Here is a 16,862-nt window from a genome sequence, read left to right on the forward strand (position 1 = left end):
ATATACATATAGACATATACATATATAACACCTTCGAACGCTCGCTCGTGGGACCAACATTCACCGAATCGGAAAGGAAAAAGAACAACGAATCAAATAGAGAGGAATATTAGGAGGTATGCATGAAATGCTCAGCATTTTCTTTTACCGTATAAAACTCTCGCTGTGATTTATATACAAAAGTACTTCTATTCCTGAGACGCCTAGGCCGTTCGTTCATTCCTCGTAGGTTACACGCCACCAATCAAGGAATGAATTCAAGCCCGGTTATCTGTACGCAACGGTGTGCTTATTGTCTGTGTCTGGTACGAGCATTTCCACTTCAGTGTTAATGTGATGTACTTAATAGACACCGGCCTAAAAAACCGCAGCTTGTGAAAGTTGTAGATAAGTACTGTGTCATAATATCGTTACACACTAACCTTATAGGCGAAATCATTATTTGACTATATGAAACGTAAATTGTTAATAAAAGATAATTAAAATTTTGACTGCTTCCCGTCTATCAGCGAACTTAGATCTCATTATAATCTGAAGTGAAACCATGTTAGACCGGCTGTATCCCAAGAGATCGTGAGGACCGGTTCCATTTTTGTTGTTACATTTTCTTTTGAAGTTATATCTTTAATTACGTTTGAATTATTTTACTAATTTCACTTGAAAAAAAATAACCATACAAGCAAAAGTATGAAACGAGTTTTCGGCAGAGGTAGCCCGCACGCACTGCATTGGAAGATGGCGGCCGTTATAGCGAAACTATTTCTATTACTACAAGTGCCGCTGTTGTTGACTCGGCAAGCGAAGTGGCAATTCAGGTGGCTTCGTCGCTTGGCGTGCCAAAGCATCAGCGTCGAGAAAGAATAAAAAAGAGGTTAGAACGGAATCCGAAATCAATATCGGGCGCGCCACCGCGGATCCTCCCAAACTATCTGCGCATCGTGTCAACTACGTTCGACAACTATGTAAAGCCGCATTGACTATACACTGGCCCGCTCACGCCGGCGATGCTCCGAGAATCATAATAAAACTAATCAGCGAAAGCATCGTCATCATCATCGCCATGAGCATCACTCGCCCCATTCGCTAAAAGACGTCGGCCGACGTTAGTGTAATTCGGACATCACCAGTTCGGCATAGAGGGCAAGCCCGCAGAAGCGCCCGTTAACGGCCTTCGTTGTCCACTCGTTAATCACCTTTGCTACGTTTGGTCAAACAAATGTTCAAGCACTGCCATATAGATCTCTCGTTACCAGCAAGCTTTCTTTTTCAAACTACTTCATCCTCAAGCGACTTGATCTTGTTGGCTTTTGCTCCTCAGAATCGCCGTCGTTGCTATGTCGAAGTAGTGAACGCAGAAGTTGCTACAGAGATACTACGAGCATTAATAGTGGCTTCTGAAAAGAAATGTATGGCTACTATAGCGGCGGCTCCCACAACTCAGCAAAGCGTACGTACGCACTGACGGTCGGCCCCACCCAGCTCCATGCGCCTCCGTTCATTCATGTGCACCGAAAATGGGGGACCCCCGCCTGTTCGTCCGGATCGTCGGCCGGCCAAATGATCATCATCGGCGGTAGCGGCGACAACGACAACGACAACTGCAACAACAAGATGAAGACCGAAGACTCGTTTGTTGTCCGCTACTCATTGCTCATCGATCTTGGTCTTTCTAGTAGTGGATGGCCATCTCTTTCATATTGACACTGTTGAATCGTAGCAGAAGTACGTCAGACGACAAATCAGTGAACCGAAGGCTCAGCGAAGTATCGCAGACAATAGTGCTCCTGCTGTAGTAGTTACGCATCTGTCGCCTGTTAATTCAGGCGGTTAAATGTAACTGTATATTGATGATTGCACATTGCCTATGTGATAACAACGGCGCATGACTAGATAAAGCTAGAGTCGTGTGCCGGAAACGCGCACGGCACGCCACGATAGAAACATTTGAGAGGTGTCTGGGTGATGAGAACGCGCTGCTTGCTTCCGCTTGCCCTGGGGGGCTCTTGACAACTTTGTTTCTTTTTAGAATGTAGTCCGTGTTATCCTATCTTAGTTCCCAGAATAATAGCTCGTTGGTGGTTGCAAAGAGTTAGATGATTATATGATCATCGAAAAATAAAGGCTTCGCGGTTATAGCCCCACTTGACTACACTAAAAGGCCGGTACAGCAGACCGAGGTTGGGGTTGAAGCGTGCGTCTTGAGACTAGCATACGGTGAAAGCTTCTTTTAAATTAACGTATGTAAATATACAAGTATATATGAACTTTAATATCGCTAGTAAGCAGTGAACTAAGTTAACCTGAAGTACTGATTGTCACTTACTTTGTCATCTAGATCGGATAAAACCGCACATACAGATGGTCCGTTGCGGTAATTACAGCTTTTTTTCGCCAGATTTGCTGCTGGCCATCTACCATCACAGATCGAATCGATAACAATACATTGATTTCAGTATAACTAAAGCACGGATCGCATTCGTCCTAACGGTAGTGTCCGTTTTTGATGATATAATGTTCTACATAGGGGTTGACAAACCAAGAAATGTTTTGTCTAGATTTACCACAGCTGTGCGACGATTCTAGAGTTTATGCTGCCTCAGAGGGAAGGAAGGCTATAAAAGCTGGCCCCATCTAGAAGTGGCAGTCTCATGACTGATTTAAAAGAAAAATCGCCCCCTGGAGTACTCATCTGCCGGTCTATAAAGCATCGTAGATGCCTGTATTGCAACAATTGAGAGTATTCCTATTGGCTCGACAGTTGCCCAGATGTGATCGGTAAAATTCTAAATCGATGGCTTAATTAAGGCGCCAGCTACGGCATTTTTCAAGGACCGGTTAGAAACAATTTATGATCCTTCCTAACACCAATTTATTTTCTAATTTATATTCCGTTCAACATCTACCCGGACTCGTTTTATCGTAACACACTTAGATAGATTCAATAAATAGCTTTTTTAGTTTTGTATATAACGTTACTCTGTGTAACAATTTAATAGACAGTTGTATTCACTGCATCCGAGAGCACAGTCGCATCTATATATGCACATGCATGTATTGCCTTAGTAAACGATAATTTGGCCTCACAGAAGTCAACAACCTGTTATAGCTGCGTTCATTCTTTGTTGTTGTTGTTGTTACTGCTGTTGTCTGAGTTAAATAGAGAGGGAAGGGCTGTGGTGGCGACCACGGTAGTATCTGTAAAGTATAATGGCAATCAAGCCTCGTCACGGAAAGGGAGAATCGCCCCAGGGCTCCTGTCGCCGCTAACGGCTTCCTGCCTGAAGAAAAGAGATGAGCCAACTCAGCATAGACACTGCCGCCATTAAACGAGCCCTTCGTTTCCTTTGATTTTTTTTTGATTATTCCGGCCGCGGCGGTCAGTGCAGCATGCCCATATGCACCTCGCACCTATTTCGTTCTCAGAGCTTTTCTAATCGGCGTTGTTTCGTATCAGCGTCTCTTCGCACAATTGCTATCACTGCTTAGCTACTAATGCCGCGACGCCAACTGTAATTTACACCTTGTTAACTTGACTGGCTCATTTATAGCCGTTCATTCTTCTAATTACCCTAAATTTTTCTTATATTATTAAGTTTATTATTCATTTTTCTCCTATTTAAGATGCATATAACTGTAACAATGGCACGAGTGATATCGTCGAGTTAACAGAGATTCTCAAGTGAGCAAATACAGTATATAACCTCATGTATATGTGCACTCTTTCGAATCTGAAACCGTCATTCGGGCTTTTCGCAGATGAGACTAGCGAATCGCGGGAAATTTGAAAATTCGAACAGAAACACAAACAACTACTCTAGCAGTGAGCGAAACATTTACCCCGGATAAATTCGAGTCTTATGGAAGATTCCCTTACAAAAATGAGTAACAAAGTAGAGTTGAGAACTGTGAAGGAAACCAACTAATTCCAAAACGAGATTTGGCGTGTCCACATCCGTGTCCATCGTGGTCATACAAAGTAAAAAAGAAATGGGTCAAATAGGTATTACCTGAACTAAGTAATATCAAGGATCAAGACGAAAATAGGTGTGCTTTCTGTCGCCATCGCGTTATGACAATGACTTGGTGCTGCGCCAAATTGAAACCTGCGATGAACAATTAATGCTCTCAGTCGGGGAAGGCAGCTAGAATAAGGTATATTTATCTAAAATACAGGTGGCTGTAAGTAAAAAAAGGAAGCTGATGATGGTGGCCTAATGTAAATATTACCTACTACAGCCTTTCAGTCCCGATTTGTCGGTCGACCAGAGCTAAACTGTATAGGCAACAATTACAAACTTTGCATTAAATAACCAGTACCGTTAAACCAAGGTGACAACGCTCGACCTCACCCAGCAAGGATTAGGGCCTGACTTGAAGGTTTACAGTGATACTGCAACGAAGTAAGCCTTGTACTACGCACGTAAGTGTATTCGCCTGACACACTGACAGTACAGTATTATTAGTAAATCGATTTAATTATTTAACTATACGTATATAGTTGTTTTCATTCGATAGTTATTATGTTAATTGAATATAAATGTAGAATATGTGCTTACGGCTGGAGGAATCCAAAATGGCGAAGAACAGTGTGTTAGTTGATATCCCAAGTTTATCTTCTGCCTGTTTCATGGGACGATTCTACAGAAGACCAAAAACAGCTAGATCACATTTGTATGACATCATAAGTCCGATCGCGGCGTTCATTAAGATATTACCTTATACAATACAACATAGAAGTCTCCTTTTTGTCTTAACAGAAGACTGATGTAGGTAGTCGTTCCTTCGAATAGCTCAACTGAAAAGCCATTTTCAAGAACTGTGGTTTGTCAGTTCCAAGGAGAGGAAAGGCTTAGCATCGTTGGAGCAGTTGATCTTGCAACTGTTACACCGTCGAAAAGCACGTTTCACAAGTCAACTTTGTACATGTTGAAACAAATCCATGTCTGTTTTTTAAACAGGCATCCAGGCATAGTTAAATTATGCCAATTCAGGTACGGAAACTCATATATCCTTAAGCAATTGGACTTTCTCTGTACTGACGAGAGCACTTAAGCAACTGGTATGGAAGGCTATGTAATTTTAGGATAACTCCTAAATCTCTGTAGGTTGCTTCCTCTAGCATAGCTTGCTAACCTGAGTAGTATCCCGTATTGTCAAAAGCGACCTTCAGCATAGCGCATTTCAGGACTAAAAATTCCTATTCAATTTGCCTCACACAAAGAAAACATTTCAGTAAATATTTTTTTCTATTTCCAGTCTGTATATTTCTAAGGACATCGATGTGCATTTTGCGTGAAACGTTGGAGACGCATGCCTAGATCTTGAGTGAGGGTCGTATACAGGACAGGGCCTGGACTGAATCTCACCTGAGAGACTGATGATTCAGAGAGATACAGAATCACCGATTTTGCCTACGAAGATGCGATATGTGGATTACAATCGGCGCCGAGGAACCACTTTAGGACTGTTTTCTAGAAATGCTCTTTTCTACACTACACGCAGAGGCACGACTCGGTTGCGTGTGAAGGTGGTCGTAGCAGGTTCGTGAAACAGCGAAAAACTTATACCATGTTCAGTAACTCCGAGTGAATATAATTAACATAGCTATTACGAGACAGTAAGCGGTGTCTGTAAGAAAATCAGGGGTATATCGTCGAAGGTGAGGCCGCACCTGCATGTAATTCTACGTAAATTTGCAACGACGATTCCGGAAGTGAACCTGATGCTGTTAATGTGACTAGGTATGTTGAAAGCCGTTTCGCTTGGGCAGGGTGTACGTGCGTTTAAAATCTCGTATTGGGATAGCGGCCTTGTCAGTGTTTTGAACAGATACACAGTCACCACAGCTTTGAGAGTTAGAAGCGCGAGAGACTCCAAGAGTCACCAGCAACGATCGTGTCTTTCTCAGGCTAAGATCACAGGCTAAGAAGACAGGCACATGAGTCACTTCGGCGTCAGTCGGTGATTTGAAATCGTCGTGTCAGTTGAGCTCTAACTATGGTAAATTAGTTATTTGACAGTATTCAAAAGTACGTAATATTATTCCTCGATAAACTTGCAGCCGTTTCCAGTTCATGACCTCCGAACTGGGTAGTCGAGCTTCACGAGACCTGGGCTGCGCTCGCAAGACTACTATATCAGTTCACGCAACATAATCTGCTAGCGAAGGCTGTATATCGACGCTCATAAGCAAATCTTCGGTATTAGTAAAAACAAGGTCCGCAAGTGAAACAGAGCGTATTAGTGCGTTGATGAACGAAAACGAGAAATGTTCGAATAGAAGTAACACGATTATTAAGGATATCATTAATACATTCTGATTATTATTATATAATGTGAAGTTTGACCGATGGCCATGCTGCTGCCGCCGCCGCCGCCGCCGTAAAATCAAAGCAGTGCTGTGGATAAAGAGCAGCAACAGGCAAAGGCGATGGCTGCTGAGTAATAATAATGATGGCAATAATAATGTGTCCCTGAACGTGATGAGACTGCGTGTGTGGGTGATATCTGTGCTGGCGTCTTATTGGGAGTGGCGGGCAATGCCCTGCTTGTATTTGTGCGTTTAAACACACAAATATACAAACATATTAACTCATTCGAATCAATCTGGATTTGATTAAGTTAGGGAATACGTTTGTTGTTAAACTAGCAAGTACTAATACGAGGATCGCTTTGCGAGAGCTCATAAACTAGATTAGACGCTATAGACGATACGTTCATATCTGCGCCCAATATCCCATAAAGGTCGTTGTTTGTATAAACTGACAAACGATAAACGAAGTGTTAAAACAACCGTTCGTAAATTAATCAATTCACACGCTTCTTGCCCCGGTCGTTGCTTTGTCCAATAGCAGGATAAAAAAAAAAACATGAAATATATCAAACAACGCTGGCTTCTAAAGAATGGCCGCGTTTTCAAATAAAAATGCATACAAGCCGGAACCTGCCACCGGCAGAATGTTTTTGAAGAAACCAAGGAAGGGGCCATGTCAAAAACGAAGCTTATTCCGAACACACTTATATACACAATATAAATTGAAAGAAGCAAAGCTAAATATTCAGGTAACAAAAAATAGCTATAGGCATTAAGTATGCAGATTTCATTCGATAGTTTTTTTGAAAAATCTGAGAGATGGACTTAACTGGGGCTTAGACATATCGCTCGAGCATGGTACAGCGTGTCTCTGTCGGTATTAACTTAAAACTTACCATATAATTCGTATAAAACGAAGCGTTCTTTAATGCCGAGACCTACCGTTGAGCTTCCTCATACCTACGCTTCATTCAGAGATTTTCTCATTCATAGGCGAATAAGTAAATCTAATATAAATGAGACCCATGGATAGTCTGAACTTCCTTGCCCCAGTTATATTTCCATTGTTTTTGTCTCTTTTCTAGGATAATCAAACAAGTCGATCTTAAATCAGATTCCCAATAGTTAAGCAGTATCGCTCAAATTGAAAAAAACCCTTACTAACTTACTGATTCGGGCATTATCACAATTATCGTTATGGTTTTTATGTCATTTGGTCTTTCTGTATTTCACTGCTAGCTGAAGTGGTGATTTCTATTGTGGCCCGTCAGGATGAGGTGTTCAGGGGCACTTCAATGCGCCGACACCGAAAGAGACGTAGAAGCTGTTGAAACGGCTCGCCACAGCGATGGCTTTGTTTTATGGGCGACGACACCGTCACTAGAATAGCGGCGGCGGCGGCGGCGGCGGCGGCGGCGGCGGCCGCGGTGGTGACGACAACAACGGCAACGGTAAGTTTGTTCGCATAGACGATATGAACCCGAACTAAACGCTAGTAATAAATAGAGCGTTGGAGTTTACCGGAGATGCCGGTTGTGTACCTTAGATAGAACTGTAAAAGGTCTGAAGGTGCTAACAGCAAAATCGTTCCCTTTTGCTGTATGGACAATGCCGATGATGATGGCAACGGTAACCTTTTCTTTCATTTGTCGTCATGTCTACGCGATTACTTGTGCACCCCGATGTGTCCGTCCAAAAACATTTGAAGAGCTTAGATACAATCAGTTATTGGTCGACGACGATTAATAATAACGTAAAGAGCTGCAGCAGTACACAATTCAACTTTGATATAGCAGTATCAGAGCATCAGAAACTTCTTTAGTCGACGTTCCCACCGACTACTCCGGTTTGGTCCGATAAACAATAAATTATCGACATCATATATTCTGCAATATATGATATCTGTATACAAGTTGCATAGCGCGGAGTCGTAAAAAATTATCCGATTCCATACACCGTCTCGACGTTTTAGGTAGTTGAGGATTTAGAAGATCTGCATTTCACTGTTACTTCAAAAATTATATCAAGTAGAATTAACTGAGCAGTTTGTAAGCGGATCGATCCGATTCTGGGAAATCTAGGCGTTGAGTGAGACCTGAATAATGGTAACCATTTATTCTCATCAGCATTTGAGTCAAGAAGACTAGTGGCACAAGGTGCCCAGCTGGCATTACCAGCAAGTGAGAATCTCGTGAGTTTGGCCTCTATTAAAAAAATCGAGTATTCGCTAACATTTCTATCTATGCCCTTTGTCCATTTGACGCAGATTATTTGTCACTTCGGAAAAAATTGCAGGGAGTAAGTTTTGCGTTAATTCGCCCGTCCATTTCTGACTCAAGCGTTTCTTTATCCGTTATCAAAACGGACATTAAAACAGCAGCGCCACCGTCCGACACTACGGAAAACAATGATATATGAGCAGGAGCACAAAGAAAATGACTGAGACGAAATATAAAAGAGTGTGAAGAAAGGCTTATACTCATTAGATTAATCGTGGCTATAATTGGAGGCAATTAGAGATCATAATACATCATCCACAGTCTGATGTATCGTGCCAAAATACTTCTACTGCCTGCCGTGCTCTGTCATCGTGCTAAAAACGTTTTCAGCGATGCATCTTAAGTCCGGCGCCTTGTTTAATTCGTATTTCTGTTTGCCCCTCATAGCGATTGTAGGTAATAAACTGCAAATGGATCACGTGCAATGCAATCGACCCGTACTCTGGCCGCGATTACCGTAAGGACACATTCTATGTTAATGATGATGTGCTTGTTTAATGCCATCGTATGTGGACTTCCATAGAAATGCTAATTAGAATGCGCATACCGCTCGTTCATTTTTTCGGTGTTATTCCCGTACCTGGTTATGACAATTAGTTACCTGGGTACTTCGTTGACTCCGAAATAACAATTTCACGCAGTGTAGCACTTGGATGCAAGACAATACATTTAAGTAAATGGAGGCCTACGCTGCAACTGTGGGATATTTATGCTGATGTCTTGATTGTGCTGCTGGCGCTATATATGCTTATAGATTTGGCTTATCATGGATATTGTGCGTACGTAATGAGACGGCCCGTTATTAATGAGCAACATGATTCACAGTTATCCAATGGCCACTTCAGTCAGCCAGCTGCGACACCGTTTGCGCAGTTATCTACTGTCGTAGGAGTACACATTCTATAGAACGTTCGTATTAGTAGTACTCTGGTTATGCCTGGGCCGATACCGCCGCAGCTACTGCTTCCGCCGTCAACAAGACGAGGAGATGTCGCCAGTAAGTCGATATGATGACGTTCGGAGGTGGATCAAGCCGCCGCACCAATGGCGGCAAATTGGAAATCGTGACGAGAGTAAGTAGGTGGCAGCGTAACATCGGGAATAATGGTGAACAACAACGGCAAGAACAGCGAGGATACTGTTGCTCCTAGTGGTGATGTTTAAAATACGACGAAAACGGATCGTTGCAGTGGTCAGCTCCAGCAGACACACAGGTAGGCGGACCGGTCTTCGCTCGTGTGGATGACTAGTACTTCTACGTGAATTTTCATATCCTAGATTAATGCAAGCAGCGGCAATGGTTTAATGACCCATTGCTAGTTTTGTCAAATGAAACAAAAGCTCGGAGTTACGTTCGCTGCCACCATACGGCTATACATTGTAACCCTTAAGTCATATTCCGTGACAGTCATATACAGTGTATTTAGTCCTATATAAACCTGCAAGTAAATCGGCATTCATTAAATGTTATAGGTTTGAAAAATTACATTTTTTTTACTGGACAGATGTAAATAACCACTGTGCTGATAATTTTCGGCTAATTACTGGCAGAACGGTATTGCGTGATATTCATAGGCAGACTTTAATAGTCTGATATGCTCGTACATATATATATTAAAAAACATTTGTATGGAATGAATTAACTAACCTAGGTGTCCAAGCCAGACATCGTTTATTTGCCCCAAGTTCTCAGCAGAATCCACATGGTAAACCACCGTTTATCAAATTCGTTAGAAAAATTAAAGAATTAGTTAAAGTCATCAAATCCGCATTCGCGCAAGAACTCAATAAAATTTTGGGGTTACTTCTCGTCCCTTAGTGACTCCGCGAACCAGATTGAAAAAAATAACCTCTATATAAGTTCCTTTGCTGAAAAGTAGTTCGTTGAAGTTTTCTTTAGGTCCGAACGCACACGTTTGGTGCCTGTACAGGTGAGTCTCCAATATAATTTTAGCCGGCTACACGGTTTATATTACAGTGTTCCATATGGAGGACCTGGTTTATTAGCCACAGAGGGCAAAGCAAGTCGTTATAAGTAATAGGATATGCATAATTATTATTCTAAACTGTATTCTATAAGATGACATTTTACAATTGTACGTCCTTATTTTTATACACTCAGACATAGTTAGGGAGCGATATTGAACTTCGTTTTGTATACTCGTTAGATGCTATACGTCTATCGGAAGACTGACGCTTACCGCAAATTTTCTTTTCATTGTCAATACGGCAGTTGTGACATTCTTCTTATTAACATCAGCGATGTTGGGAAGGTGTTGAAAACGATTCCGCACATCTGCGCCAACAGTTCATGGTCTTGGAGCCGCTAAACTGTTGCTGGTTTTTTTTGTTGTTTGCTTCGACAATAAAGCTTTGTCGCATATCTACATACTTCTGTTATTATTGTTATATGTGTATGGGTTATCGTCGGCGTGTGTGACGACACCGTCGTGATAAGAATGGCTTGGATAAATTTACGATAAAGGAGGTAATTATCAACCGCTTCTGTGAGAAAGATATAGATCTCTTCTTCTTCATCTCCGACGGCTGCTTTTGCTTCCACTCAACGAAAACAGTGACGATGTTAGCTCCTACCGCCGCTGTCGCTGCGCTGCCGTAGCTTTTGCCAGGTTCACAACTCCCACTGAGCTCCTCTTTTTAGTTTCTTTACAGATTCAGTGGTACCAGGTTGTTTAATTCATTGGGCTTTTGCTAGGCGAAGGGTGTTTGCCGTTTGCGAGCTGATGGCCGGGGGCCGAGTATCAAAGTTGAAAGTATGACACAACAACAACGGGCTGTTCTCCCTGGAGCAGAAGGGATTGTGGGACGCGGCAAACCGCTTGAACGTTTTGACTGAGCAAGAATTGCTACAGAAGTTAGCCGCTGACTCGCTCGTTCAGCACATGTTGTCCCGTGCCCCATAGACCTCATCAGACGACTACGTACACACACTGAGCTGAACAGGTAGAGTTGTTAGCAAGTCGAGCAGTCTTCATCCTGCTTATTTCTATATATAATAGTGAAACTCGATGTGTGTCGGTTTGCCTATGCAGCAGAGCATCGCGAGATCGGCTTACGGTGTCGGGCATACTGTTGTTACTTTGAATTGGCTATAGATGGAGAAGGTCGAACAGAAGATTGTCCAATCGTTTGGCCTCTACCCGTTTATTACATTGTCTTCATCAAGCAGTTCCGACTATTTAGTAAGACAACATGTTGCGTCCATGGGCTATGCTCTTAAAGCGGAACCTCATCCACATATACATGTATAGATATATCGTAGATACCAAATCAAGCGAACTAGTTTGGCCTCGTCATTGGCAGACAGGAATGATTACTAACCGCAGTTACTCGCTCTACACAGCCTATACAGCCCCACAGAAGATTTCAGCGCTGAGATGGACATGAGCGTCGTGTTTTAACGACAGTATTTGAACGCCTAAGCTGTTTGCGCGTTCAGTTTCTTCTCCGGATGAGGCCAGGTAGCTCGCACAATTTTCCTATCGTCCAATAGAAAGCAACAAGACGTTCGACGTATATTAGGTATAACCTATTATATTAGGCGAATCCCGTAGGATAAGCTAAAATTAGGACTTGTGCCCAGCGCCTTCGTTGCAGAAACTCAAGGGGAAGTGGCATTTTCATACCAACTTTGTTATCATAGCATCTTCGAATCTTTTTCGAGCCGCCTTGCTGGCTTAGAGATCATACTCAAAATAGGTGCCGTCTATTTGAAACAGGCCGTCGTGGTCATGCAGCCTCGATTCATTTGCATACCGCTACGATCGCTATATGTATCGTTCCAAGTGGGCGCTCTTCAATACATGCCAGTATTCGATTTTAATGATGCTTTTATCAGCTATTTATTATTATTGTTGTCTCCATCTTTTGCTGGCGGCTAACACAGTAAATGAGTCCTGTACATCCCGACAGAGTGACCTATCGGAATATTTTAAACGGCATTGTGCGTCAACGTATGCTTTTACAAATGGCAACAACGATGCGAAAAATGATATGCGTCATACGCAAATAGACAAATCACACTTTTGCCATTCCTATCTTCTTCATTAGTCAGGTCACGCTTGCATAAGGCCATATTATACACTACGCCTTGACACAAGTGTATTCGAGAATCTGTCGAAACCACGGTTGTCCTTATAGACGCAAAAAGAGCCTCAACATTGCATTTTGAAATGCGCATGTATGTGTACCCATTAATTCCGTTGATGATTACAAGCACGTAGCGGCATACGATTCATTGAAGTGGGCATTACACACATTATCCAGACCAGTTTGATACAACTTCAACGAGTGCTATTCGGCCTCTGACACTTCAGTAACTTCAATCGGATCCCGAAACTCAGATGAACCGATGTCTCGATCTAAAACTTCTATCAAGTACGATTAGGGATTTATCTGTATTGATAAAAACTATATGTGGTATATATATACAGCCAGTGCCTACAATCTAACCCAACATAAATTGGTTTAAGTACATGTCCTTCATTCACGCAGGGCACCTCTTCGACCATTCGAAGTCTGTTTTCATCGGCAGAAATCTTGGGAAAGCAGACATCCGGTTCATTCATAACAGGCTAACATCGCAGAACCTTTGCAGGAATCTGGACGCGGGACTTTGATTGGTAAAACGCTCGACATCTTCGGAAGAAGGGGGCTTGCATCAGTCTCTTTAAATTCAGACGTTGCATATGATTTCATCCTAATCACCCTTTTTAAATACACTTAAATGAACGATAAATTCAATTTGACATCGCTGTCCTGCAATTGCTATATATTTGTTATATGTTTTATTTACCTTCAATAACATTTCTTAACGCTCCTATATTAGGGACAGGCCAGGGTTCCACATAAGAATACGTAAAGCTTCCCTTATCTGCGAATGGTAATCAGTGTGGCCTCTATTGATGTGCATAGTGATACGAGTACTAACAATAGCGCACGTGAGGAACACATTGATCGGTCAAGCTGAGTCAATTTTTCGTTAGAAGTGGCACGCATTGCGCATTTTGGGTTTTATCGCTTAGTAGGTCTGCTGCTCCGAGCGCATATATCAGCAGCTGTCGTCGTCGTGAATGTGCCTCCTTCCTCTCGTCGTTCTATCTCTGTACCATTGAACATATTATTATGATTTCATCATCGACAGGGGCAGTATCAGCTGTCCTGTTTGTCTACTGTGCGCCCTTTATTTGCGCCCATTGGCCGTCGACGTCATAGTACAATAGTCGACGGTCGGCGTACGAGTGCTGCACAGTATTCCATCGCTGCAGCTTTGGCATTTCTGCCTATTTTTTACCTGTAATAAAGGACACCAATCGCCAAGTTGGTGGCGTTGTGGTATTTCTGTCTCTCAGTCTGACAAGCGGGTCAACTAGTAGACGTGTACGTGCCCCCCAATCAAAATTCTGCCCCCGGTTCTGCGGATCGTACACACCAGACAAACGCAAGTCATGACAGCAGCATGGGGCGAGCTCAGCTACCCTCGACGTCCTCTCCTCCAGAAAGTCTACAGTTACATTTACACACAAATGCCGGCTTCATCTGCGATGCTCGTAGCTGCCGTCGCTGCAACGATTGCCGTCGGACGTAAGACGGCTGTACTTTGGTTATCTACACACCAGCTTCGTTTCAGGAGCTGCGCTTGTCGATGAGGATGACGATGAGCTGTCTGTTGCAACTTATGAGATCGCGGTCAGAGGGGTAATTCTTCAATGCTAATGCATTCGCGAAATCAGCTGGTGGAGAATAATCCTCGGGGATGTTCCAACGGAAGTTATTGCCTTTCTAGCAATTGCCCTATCGCCCAGTTGCTTGACTCAGAGGAAGACACGTAGCCAAGTAGCAAGTGCGGTTCGGTACGTACCTTGTATGGTTAACTTCTGCCGGTGTTGCAGCCGCATCGTTTCACACTCTCACGTCAGTGGCGGAAAAAGTACGTAGCGTTTCTCCCTTCGTCGATGACGCTGATAATGATAGTAGATGATAAGATGATTAGTATGCCAGGGGAGGGGGAGGGGCATGATGATGTCGTTGGTAGTACGTGAGGGATGCCTCGCGTCGGTTGGCGGCACGTTTAGAAATACCGACCAATAAGCGACACCGCGCTACTGTCATACGTCCGCTACAGCAAACGTTTGACTGTGTATTTACAATTCAGCTCGCACCAAAATAGCCCGTAAAGGCTACAGACTAAGTTCATCTATGGCGCCTCTTGGCAACAAAAGCAGCAGAGACACACTGGTATTATCCAATGCTGGCACACGCTCGCCATATCGAGTGCAGGTTAAGCGGCATACGACTTCTTTTCTTTTTCTTTTCTTTACTTTGTGCGTGTTCCGCCGAAGACAAGCAGAGTTTCGATTCATCCCTCGCTGGATAGAAATCTTCTCTGCTACGGCCTAAACATTTAGGCAGAGCGTACTAGACTTTTCCGAACATGTCGTTTCCCTATGGGAACAGAAACATACGTATCAAGGTAATTGAGATTCAGCTGACAAACTATATATATATATATATATATATATATACATATATATATAAGAATAACTGTGGGTATAATTACGATGATTTTCTGAAAGAATCATGTACGTGCAAAGTGTCGATCGTACTATTTGCTTCATATAGAGCACGACGAAATGTAACAGTTGCTTATAGCAACACTATTTATTGCTCTGTCTATATTGATTAAGATTATTTACCATGACAAACAGGCTGTTTAAACAGTATTTATACATAGTTATGTTTATATATATATGTTTATTTATATGAAGTTGTATTCGGGGAGATTCCTAGTGGCAATCTCCACCAGCTTGGGCTGTTCGGTGACAGAAAAGGGGCTGATCGATTCCGATACTAATAGCAACGGCATCGGTCCATGCCTACGAGATCAGAAAATGCAATGTCGCTAGATCGTGTCCTTGGGCATAATAGTGACGATCGTATTCATCTAATGGCGCGCGTTGATTAGAAATGTAGGCAGACAAACAAACATGGCCAGTGAATAGACATTGTCGAAAATAAACGATTTAGTTTCGACACAGTACCGTACGTGCGCAACCTGTGTTCAGCAAAATGCCACCAGTTAACTGTCAAACCGAACTCGTAAGTTATTCATAGTTAATCTGGAAATGAGCGAGCAAAATTTGAGTTGATAATTTTTGACTTATGCCTCAGTAATAGTAACTTCGAACGGAAGAAACACAACGATGCGGGAAAATAGTAACTTTTAGATTTATGTTTTTCGTCAGTGCTCGTTTTTGAGAAGCATTAATGGGATAGGGGAGGCTAGCATACAGCTTAAATTGATTGCTTTATGTAAATGTAGCTAAATTATAGGTACGTCTTTAATTGATAGGTAAAGACACAGGGAGCGTGCGGCCATCGGGTTATTTCCTATACGCAGATGGATGGCTAGATATTCTGAACGCGGCGTATCTGAAGGATTTAAATCGAGCTATTCGGAATAGACTAGCGGGCAGACGCACCCGTACCGGATGGTGTACATCGGCAAAGCACAGATTTGTCCATCAGACAGAGGGGTAACCAGAAGAGTTAGAGCTGGGAAAAAAACGTAAAATTATATTCTCGGTTTATGTAACCAGACGATAATGAGGGAGCCGTACAACTATAGGCAGAGTCGCTTGCTGAAGAAGATAAAATACCGGGGTCAAGGCTTTCTTTAGAATCGATCGTTTTTTGGAGATGAGATGTGTGCGTTATAAAAGCCAGTAAAGCAGTGGAAGACGAAATGCCACAAACACAGATTATACACTTGCCCCTTTCTAGCATAGTGTTACTAAGATTGTCGAATTTACCCACACCGACATCGTTTTGTTAAAGGATAATGAGTTCGTCACCTCTGTAGCATGAATCAGAGGCGCAAATCTTCACACAACGTATATATTATACGGTGGAAAACCCTGAGGGTGCGTATAAAGAACGAATCAAGTCCGAACGAACCGATCCACACCTTTTACTGGGAAAACGTACGGCGGATAGATGCTCATTTTGAATTCTGCTGTTCTACGTAGAGTAAACGTGATAAATTCGTGTAGATTTTAAGCTGACGGAATTTTGGCGGCTACCTAAGATGTTTCCAGGTAGATACGAGTCTTGATAATTATTTCGCACCGCAATGAAGCACCAACAGTTGCTGATAATGAGCTAGACGCGTTATCATCAATATATAGATCTTCCCTTCACTTCCGTGTAAGTACTGTTTTATTCTAACGTTTAAAATGCGTGCACAAAGA

The 16,862-nt window shown here is 42.6% G+C and overlaps 1 long non-coding RNA gene across 1 annotated transcript; it reads left to right on the top strand.

The window, feature by feature from the left end:
- Positions 1-1,150: 1,150 nt before the first annotated feature.
- On the top strand, positions 1,151-8,087 carry LOC111261980 (uncharacterized). Its single transcript, XR_002681310.2, has 3 exons — positions 1,151-4,420; positions 5,257-5,540; positions 7,553-8,087. It is a non-coding gene; the product is annotated as an uncharacterized LOC111261980 (long non-coding RNA).
- Positions 8,088-16,862: the final 8,775 nt, after the last annotated feature.

Source organism: Varroa jacobsoni, unplaced genomic scaffold (genome assembly GCF_002532875.2).
Source record: "Varroa jacobsoni isolate VJ856 unplaced genomic scaffold, vjacob_1.0 scaffold_621, whole genome shotgun sequence".
NCBI lineage: Eukaryota > Metazoa > Arthropoda > Arachnida > Mesostigmata > Varroidae > Varroa > Varroa jacobsoni.